The following is an 8,771-nucleotide window of genomic DNA, read 5'->3' as shown; positions in this document are numbered from 1 at the left end:
CTGTCCCTAGTCTGTCCCAATACTGGGGTCACTTTCAAAGCCTCACACCGACTCCACTGACACTGCTGTTTCAGCTGGACTATAGGCACAATCTCCAACCCACTTACCAGAAAAAAAAGCACGGTTCTTCTCCCACCTTCTGGAGGCTGCTGTTGCATCTGGATGGGGTCAGTTGGTCAGAAATGGGGTAAGATCCCTTTGGAGAATTCCCCAAGGTGCATTGTTCCCCCGTCTTAGGCTTCAAGCAGGCCTTCCTTGGTTGACTCCTGAAAAATATTACTATAATCCTTACGTTCTCACTTGGTGAAGCTTACGAAACAGCTGAAGGCCCCAAAGAAGAAGCTTCCTTTGGTTGGCCAACCAAAGGAAACCATCAGACTTGCATTGCCACGATACTCCCTGAGCAGTTTGTGAAATGGGTAGGGGAACCAGTAAAAGAAACAGACTTTATTATGAGATTGACCTTGAATCTTTAATTTGCTTTCTATTAAATTGTCAACATGGTGGGGAATTCCAAATACCAAGTATTCTTACCAGGTGTTCTTGAAGCAGGAGCCCTCACAGACCAAATTAAGAGATTGAAATTCAGAGGTAGTTGAACCAATTGAAAAACACATAAAATCAATCGAAATCACATAAAAACACCCAACGTAATGTGTCAATTGGCTTCTTGACTGCTGCTTCCGTGAGCATTGATTATGGATTCAGGCGAGATAAAGTCCCTGATAACTTCAATCTCTGTCCCGGCGTTACCGAGGGGTCCCCCTGGGAGGACTTTGGCCTCCTTCCCATTGAGTGTCGTTTGTGAAACGCGGAGCACAGGCTCCCTTTTTGGCTTGCTAACCTCCTCGTAATACTTCACTTTGTCTTCTTGAGCGACCACTTGGAATTTTCTGCTCCTCTCTTTTAATTCATCTTTCCCCCCCATTTCTCTACATTCAAGAACAAGTTTCAAAACATCTGACATCCACTTAGGATGATGACTTAATTATAAAATTGTAATTTAAAGACTAACTTTTTAAACTAATCTTAAAATACAGTTCATTACAATAGCTCACAGGTCTAGCTCCTAGAACCTACTGTGTAAAATTTAAAATTTTGGTTTTGTATATACTCTGGAAAATCCAATGCAATTGATAATATATGCTTTACCATTTTATTATTGCCTTTGAAAGAAAAATAAAATTAAAAAGTATATTAGGTTACTTAAACACATATAACAGGTATCTTCCCATTGTTTACAATTGAAATTGGTTTCAAAGGAGGTTTTATTGCAGGAAGGTAGAGACATACATTTCATTGATGAAAAAGATTAAGTGGATGTTTTCAGAAAAAGTTTTGCCCAGAAGTAATAATTATGGGAGCCAATATGACATGAAACTTCCAGCAGAGGGCAGCATTCTATTGGGAATTAGAAGTAACCAAATGACTGTTTCTGAATTGTGCCTTTATGTGCCAGACCCTGATAAAACCATTGGGAAAGAAAAATCACCGTTTAAAATGGAAACTTTAAACTATTATAAAATGATGAAGCAAATTCTTTTGAGGCCAAGTATTCTGATTTCGTGACTGCTTCGTTTATATTTTTATATAATATGAGGAGGTACTTCCCCCAAACTGGAATTGCCCTGGGTGGAGTTTTCGTTGTCATTGTCGTCATAGTAGTAATACTGGTAGTGGTGGTGAGGGGTGGGGGTGGTGTTAGTATGCACTTTTCCCACTAGGCGAGCACCCAGCAACTTGCTCTATGTTAGTGCACCCAGTGGCATTGGCTGGGAAGGTTCTCTCTGGTCACAATGAATTTTTTTGCAAAAGCAGTTTCACTTGAACTTCATTTGTGTGTGTGTGTGTGTGTGTGTGTGTGTGTAATTTAAGAGAACAGCATGTGCCTGTGAAATGTTGTTTCCTGCTCAGGTAAAAGCACTGCAGAAACTTGTGATGTTGAGCACAGCTTACAAGGACAGCGCTATGGGAAAAACTCAAGTGTATGAGTGGTTTTCTCATTTCAAAAAAAGGTGAAATGTCGATTGATGACAAACCTCATCCTGGGCATCCATCATCTTCCCAAACAGATAAAAATGTCAACTCATAGTGCGTTTGGAGTTTCTTCCACCAGATCAGATTGTGAATCAAGCTTTCTATTTAGAGGTTCTGAAGATAGATTGAGTAACAATGTGTGACAAAAAAGGCCTGATCTTTGGCAGGTGGGGGCCTGGTTTTGCTTCCACGACAATGCACCTGCGCACGCAGTCATCGCAGCGCTTCCGTTCCGGGCAGAAAGCAGCATGCCTCTCTTGCCCCACACACCTTGCTCACCTGACCTTGCTCCAGGTGACTTCTTTTTGTTTTTGTGAATGTGGAGGGACTGGAAAGGACAGCGATTTGATGACGTAGAAGAGGTGAAGAAAAAAATGAGGGAGGTGCTATCAGCCCTCCAAACAGCTGAGTTTGAAAAGTGTTTCCTAGAATGGAATTGCAGATTTGACAAATGTATTAAGTGTCATGGAGAATACTTTGAAGGTGATAAGATAGTTTTGTAAAAAAAAAAATAAAGTAAATACATAGCTTTGAAAAATAAATATTGGTTTTGTTGGGGTGCCCCCTCGTATGATAGAATTTTCCAAGATCAACAACTTGTTCATAGAAAATACCTTTTTCCAACAAAACAAAAGGAGACTCTTCACTGGGACTTCTCCAGATGGAATGCGAGTGCATCTGGGGGAAGAGACAATGAAGATGTGCAACGTCAGCTGCTAAAACCAGACCATGGGCTGACTGTGGAACAGGTCGTCAATTGCTCATATGCAAGTTCAGGTTGAGGTGGGAAGAAATTAACATAAACCTACAGGAGCCAAAATATGACCTTCAGCCCATCTGACCTGAATTTCGAGCATATCTCAACACATTTGATGCATTAAACACTAATGACAGATGACCTGTGGGATAACATCAAAATTCTCATACATGAAGAAAACAATAGGTCATTTAAAAGGCAGGAAAGAAAGTAAGGACTAAAGTGAATGGCTGAAGAGACTCTTCGAGTAGCTAAGGCAAATGGAAGAAACGATGAGGTTAAAGAACTGAACAGAGACTTTCAATGGGCAGCTTGAGAATATAAATTAAAACATCATAATGAAATGTGAAAAGACCTGTTGTTGTTACGTGCCATGAAATCAGCTCTGACCTCTATGCACAACATATGCACAACAGAACGATGAAACACTGCGTGGTCCTGCATCATCCTCACAATCGTGCCTGTGTTTGCGCCCATTGACGCAGCCACTGGGTCAATGCATCTCGTCAAGGGCCTCCTCTGTTTTTGCTCCCCCATCCACTTTACCAAATATGATGTTCTTCTCCAGGGACTAGTCTTTTCTGACAATATATCCAAAGTATGTAAGATGAAGTCTTGCCATCCTTGCATCTAAAGTGCACTCTGGCTTTGCTTCTTCCAAGACAGATCAGTTTATCCTTTTAGGAGTCCATGATACTTTCAATATTCTTCTCCAGCAACACAATTCAAATCCGTATACCTCTATTCTTCCAAAGTCTTCCTTATTCAATGTCCAACTTTTGCATGCAAAGACCTAGACTTAGAAAACAAAACAGGAAGAACATGCTCATTGTACCTGAAATGAAAAGACCTCAAGAAAAAATTCAAGCTTCTAGATAACAATATTGAAAGATTTTATAAGAAAATATTGAGTGATGTAGAAAGTATTAAAAGAAGATGGAAAGAATCCACAGTCACTGTACCAAACAGAACTGGTTGACATTCACCATTTCAGGAGGTAGCATATGAACAAGCATCAATGGTGCCAAAAGCAGAAGTTCAAGGTGCACTGAATATGAGTTCCCTGTGTGTTGATTACCACCTTCACTGGGGACCGCCTCATTCAACATATCTTGGCAGCAAGGAGCTGATTGCAGAAGTGACTGCCAATGATGCTGTGAGATTTTACCCCTGGATCATTGATAATAAATGCTACTTGGCAGATATCATCCTGTGCATGGTGCCAAACAAATTTCTCATCACAGCCGAGATCACAGCGTCTGTCCAAGCAATTGTGGTTTACTTTGACAGCACATGAAAGTCAGGTCTTGACAGTGTCTCCTCATGGCTTCCACCGAAAAAAGCGTGGCTCCCCGACATGATGATCCCGGTCTATGTGAGTGTCTGAAAATGACATAAACTGACCAAAAGCTCAAGAATGGTGCATCAACCATGGTTTTGAGCTGGTAGAGCCTAGTCCAGAAGAGGTGCCTGAGGAGGAGGAGGATTTCCAAGAGTCAACAGGAATAAAGCGAGTTGTGCAAGCCTCACATGCAAATATCTGATCCAATGTTGCCATGAAGAATTCCTGTTGACTCTTATTATTGGTCAGTTAAATAAACATACAAGAGCCATGACATAATTTACCTAGTTGCCTGGGAAATCATTGGCAGTGCCAGACAGGTCATTGGCTGGAGCAAACCATCCCATGGGGGCAGCAGAGGACTCTCACTCTGAGCCACAGCCCCCTTTCCTGGCTCACCAGGGCGCTGCGTGGAACACAGCAGAAGCCCAGGTTGATAGCATTGTGGATCCCATGTTAGCTCTGGATAGTCAAGAATTAGCCAGTCTCACTACTGGAAGAGTAGATTTGGAGAATTTTGAAAGGTTGTTCTCAAAGTGAAAAGAAATGAAAGAGAAGGCTGCAATGCCTCCTCACGAGCAAAGAAAGTGGCATGCAGAAAAGGAGGCCAAAACATTCCGGATGGAGGCAGAGATGAAATGGAAGGCCTCTCGTCTGACGAAGCAACCGAAATGATTTGTTCTGGAGCTTGACTAGCCAAGACGCCATCACTCCCTTCACCTGAGTGAAGGGGCTATTTTCCTCCTCAACCCCATTCTAGTTTGCTCAAGTCCCCACCATGCTGGCACCCGCCTTGTTTATAGGGCCCCCTTAGTGCTCATTTTCAGCAGGTGTTTCAGGAGAAATGTTTCTCCTGCAGCATGTTGTCAGGGAGAGAGGGGTACGCTGACAACAAGGAGTGCCAGTTTGACCAGTTGGCTTTTTGTATTGGAAATGAGGTTCAGAGTGTGTGTTGTCTCGGCAGTTACACCCAGTCAACAAGTGAGACCAAGTGGACCTTTGAAGTCGCATTTCCCTAATTCATACCTGGGATTGTGCGTCTGGAGTGAGTGTCATATGTCCAGGGTGTCCTGGGAACTGCTTCCAGGGGCACCTGGCTCTGAGCTGGAAGTGGGTCTGGGCTAGTGGGGGCTACGAGCTGGGCGCCCTGCGTGGAAGAAAGCCAAAGCAAGGGTAGCCTCTTTCTGAACACTGCAGACCTGAAGTAGGCAGCCGAGGACGGGATGCTGCAGAGCCTGGGCAGGCCCACCCCTGGGAGGGTGTCCCCCTTGATGGGAGCTGGCAGCAAGAGCCCCTAGGGAACCATGACCGCGAGTTTGCTGGGTGGATTCTTTCCTCCTCCTTCATTCCTAGGATTGAAGAGACTAAGGTTCACCACCAGGGTCAGTATTTCTTTGTACTGACTATTGATGGAGGCTGTAAGGAAAGTTCCTCTCTGGTTGTAAGATGCCCAAGGGGACATGTTTTTCTTCAAACATGGAACGTTATAGAAACTATATTAGGCTGCATGGCTAGGGAAACACTAGAAAGTGCTGTGAACTTGATTTTGTGGATTATACAAAGCCAGGAGATTAAAATATGGTTTATTTTTAAATCATGAACTGAAAACATTAGCCAAATACAAGGCTCCAGGAATTGATGGAATACCAGTTGAAATGTTCAACAGCTTGTGAAGCAGTAGAAGCACTAACTCGTCTCTACCACGAAGTTTGGAAGACAGGTACTTGGCAACTGACAGGAAGAGATCCATATTTGTACCCATGCCAAACAAAGGTGACCCAACATTTCAAAAACTTGTATTCAAACAAGCAGTCATCTCAGTGAGGTAACAACTAAGTCCGCATGGAAGAAACACACCTATGTAATCTCCAAATGACAAATAACAAAATCCAAATATGATTAAGGGAAGGGTACCAGAGCATAAATTATGAACACCCAATTTATAGAAGGCTGTGGAGGATAGTGAGAGCCTAAAATCCATCCGTGGAGTACCTGGTAGGAATAAGCCTCTGGCATGTTCCATCTGGCCACCATCGAAGGCTGTGATCAGCTTTGCTATTAGACAGATCTTACTTAATTAAGATAGATTCTATGGTATAATACACCAGCGGGTCAGTTGATCTCCCTCTTCATCCTTCCTCATGTTGCTCTTCTAGGCTTAAATAGTTCTCGCTTGTTCCTCAATATCAATTTTCTCTCTGGATTAGGCTTCTTTTTAAGCCATTTTAGTGAGATGTAAGTCTACATGGAAGAAGTACACCAACATCCGTGATCCAAGGATTATAAATTACATCATCTGAAGGAGGGGATGCTGTCAGAGCTTAAATTGTGAGAACCTGGTGTGCAGAAAGCTATGGATATCAGTAGAAGCCCAAAATACATTGGCAGGATCTATACAGGGGATAGTCCCTGGCAATTTCCCTCTAACTCTAATTAGGGCATGGGAATAACCTGGTTATCAGACACAGATCATTGAAGAGATGACTACAGACTAAAATGAAAAATATGACTTGAAGGGTTAAAATTTTGTCACTTGATCTCCCTTTTGACCTCCCTTTGTGCTGGTTTTTAATATTTTCTGTGGGTTTTTTATATTAGGATTTGTCTGTAGTATTTTGTCATTGTTGGTAAACTTCTTAAATATCTGTTATGTATTTGTCTGTTTTTTTGGTATATGAAACCCAGGATAGTTGAATTTAGAGACAATATCTAGAACAAGTGTTCCTGTGGAGTATGCTGGGGCAGGTGGGGGGCAAGGGGAAGCTGATGTAAAGGAGTTCAAAAGGAGGAAAATGTTTTGAAACTGATTGTGGTAGTGATTGTACAATACTACTTGATAAAATTCCTCTATGGAATGGTATAATGTCTGGATTAACCCCTAAAAATTGGGGGGGGAAATAATTAAAAATATTAATCAATGGAAAAAATAAGAGAATGAGATCAAATGACACATTTCATTAGGAAAATCTGCTGCACATAACCTTTAAAGTATTGAAAAGCAAAAGGTTACTTTGGGGATACATGTGTGCATGACCCAAGCCAGGCTATTTTCAGTGGTCTTTTATGCATGTAAAAGTTGGATATTGAGGAGAGGAAAAAATGGTGACCTGATAGGACTCACCCGTCCGGAGTTCCTGCTGCCAGACCAGAAAATTGGGAGGTAAGGTGAAAGAAACGGGGAGGTGGAGTCGGGAAATTAGAACTAGGGTACTAGGGTCTCTCCTGAACCCCATTTTTGTGTGTGATTTCCATTCACAAAGCAAACCAAGAACGCTTTAAAGCACTCTAGTTTTGGCGAGCCCGCCGGCACCAGCTGCGCCCTTGCTAGGAGCCGCGATTTCTCCAGGCTGATGCCTTAAAGGGTACAGAATCCCAGACATGAGGAGAACCCCACACAGGAGCTCTCCACGCTGTTGGCTGCTTTGAGCTCACAGCCTGGGGAGTGGCAGTGGCAGGTAGCCATAATTTAGAATAGAAGAAAACAGAGTTTTAGCTCAGGTAGATTGCAGTGTGGGAGAAAATAGGCAGATTGTCGGAATCCAGGGAGCGAAATTTATTCCAATTGGCTGAGAAGGAAACAACCCCCCTGATAAGCTGGATCTTCCCCTCTGGGGACCAGCCTGACAGCCCCCAAATCAGAGCACATTACAAGCATTAAAAAAAAAGATGAGAAATATATTATTGGTTAATAACTCAAACTGCAGTCTGGTGGCTTAGCTCCAAGGAGCACATAGTCCGGGGCCCTTAATGTAAATCAGTATAAGCAGGAACCTAGCTAAGGAATGCCAGAACTCAGTTACAGAGCCTGGCAGCTTTTTGTATAACAAAGACCCACTGTAGCAAGCATCAGTTTCAAACTGCAGGAGTTGCAGACTAGAGACCGTGGGATACAAGTTAATTTGATTTTAGTCTAGCTGTCCAGGGAGATAAAAAAAACAACCTCTGATCTAGTAGGACACCAGCAGCCTAGCTAGATCGGACAACAAGCCCAGTTTCCCTTTCAGTGACTCTACACATAGCTGGGGAGGCCCTGCCTGTCCTGGGGCCCTAGACTGGGTTGTGGGAACACCCCGCCTCCTGCCCCTGCTGCAGTGCTACATACAGCACAAGGCAGGCATACCAGTAAACTCCAGAGCTCAACGGACTCCTGGTCATGGGTGCGATCTTGCCTTTGAAAGTAATCCCACACAGAATCTGTGGAACCCTACATAAAACGGGTACAGCACCCCGCTACCTAGAGGAAGAGTTGGAACTCCTCCAGCCTCACGGACAGGTGATCAAGTCTCAGTTATCACCTTACCTACTACTCTATTTCTTCCCTCTTCATTCACTAGCATTTCTATCTTTCCCACCGCAGTCAGTCTCAATGAGCTCAGGTTTGTGTTGGGGTTGTTTTTTCTCTTTTTCTTCTTTTTCCCTCTTTCTCCTCTTCTCTCCCACTCTCTCCTATCATACGCTACTATTGGCTTCCATATCACTTCCCTCCACTTAGGGCAAATCAACCCAAATAGCAAGAGGAACTCCAGCCTGCCCTCCGTGGGAGTGCTGAACACCTCACAAGGAAGCTGGGACAAACATCTACATCACACTGCACGGCTGAGGAAACCTCCATCGGACCTCTAGGTGAGCTCATCA

General features: G+C 43.3%; 1 pseudogene; it reads left to right on the top strand.

Annotated features, from left to right (window-relative positions):
• The first annotated feature begins 500 nt into the window (after positions 1 to 500).
• LOC101656873 lies at positions 501 to 4,828 on the top strand (annotated as a pseudogene).
• Positions 4,829 to 8,771: the final 3,943 nt, after the last annotated feature.

The sequence above is a fragment of the Echinops telfairi genome, unplaced genomic scaffold (genome assembly GCF_000313985.2).
Source record: "Echinops telfairi isolate 266 unplaced genomic scaffold, ASM31398v2 ScPeMD7_7469;HRSCAF=8507_1, whole genome shotgun sequence".
In the NCBI taxonomy this organism is placed as follows: Eukaryota; Metazoa; Chordata; class Mammalia; order Afrosoricida; family Tenrecidae; genus Echinops; species Echinops telfairi.
The sequence above is the reverse complement of the archived record's forward strand: the minus strand, read 5'-3'. Positions and strand labels throughout refer to the sequence as shown.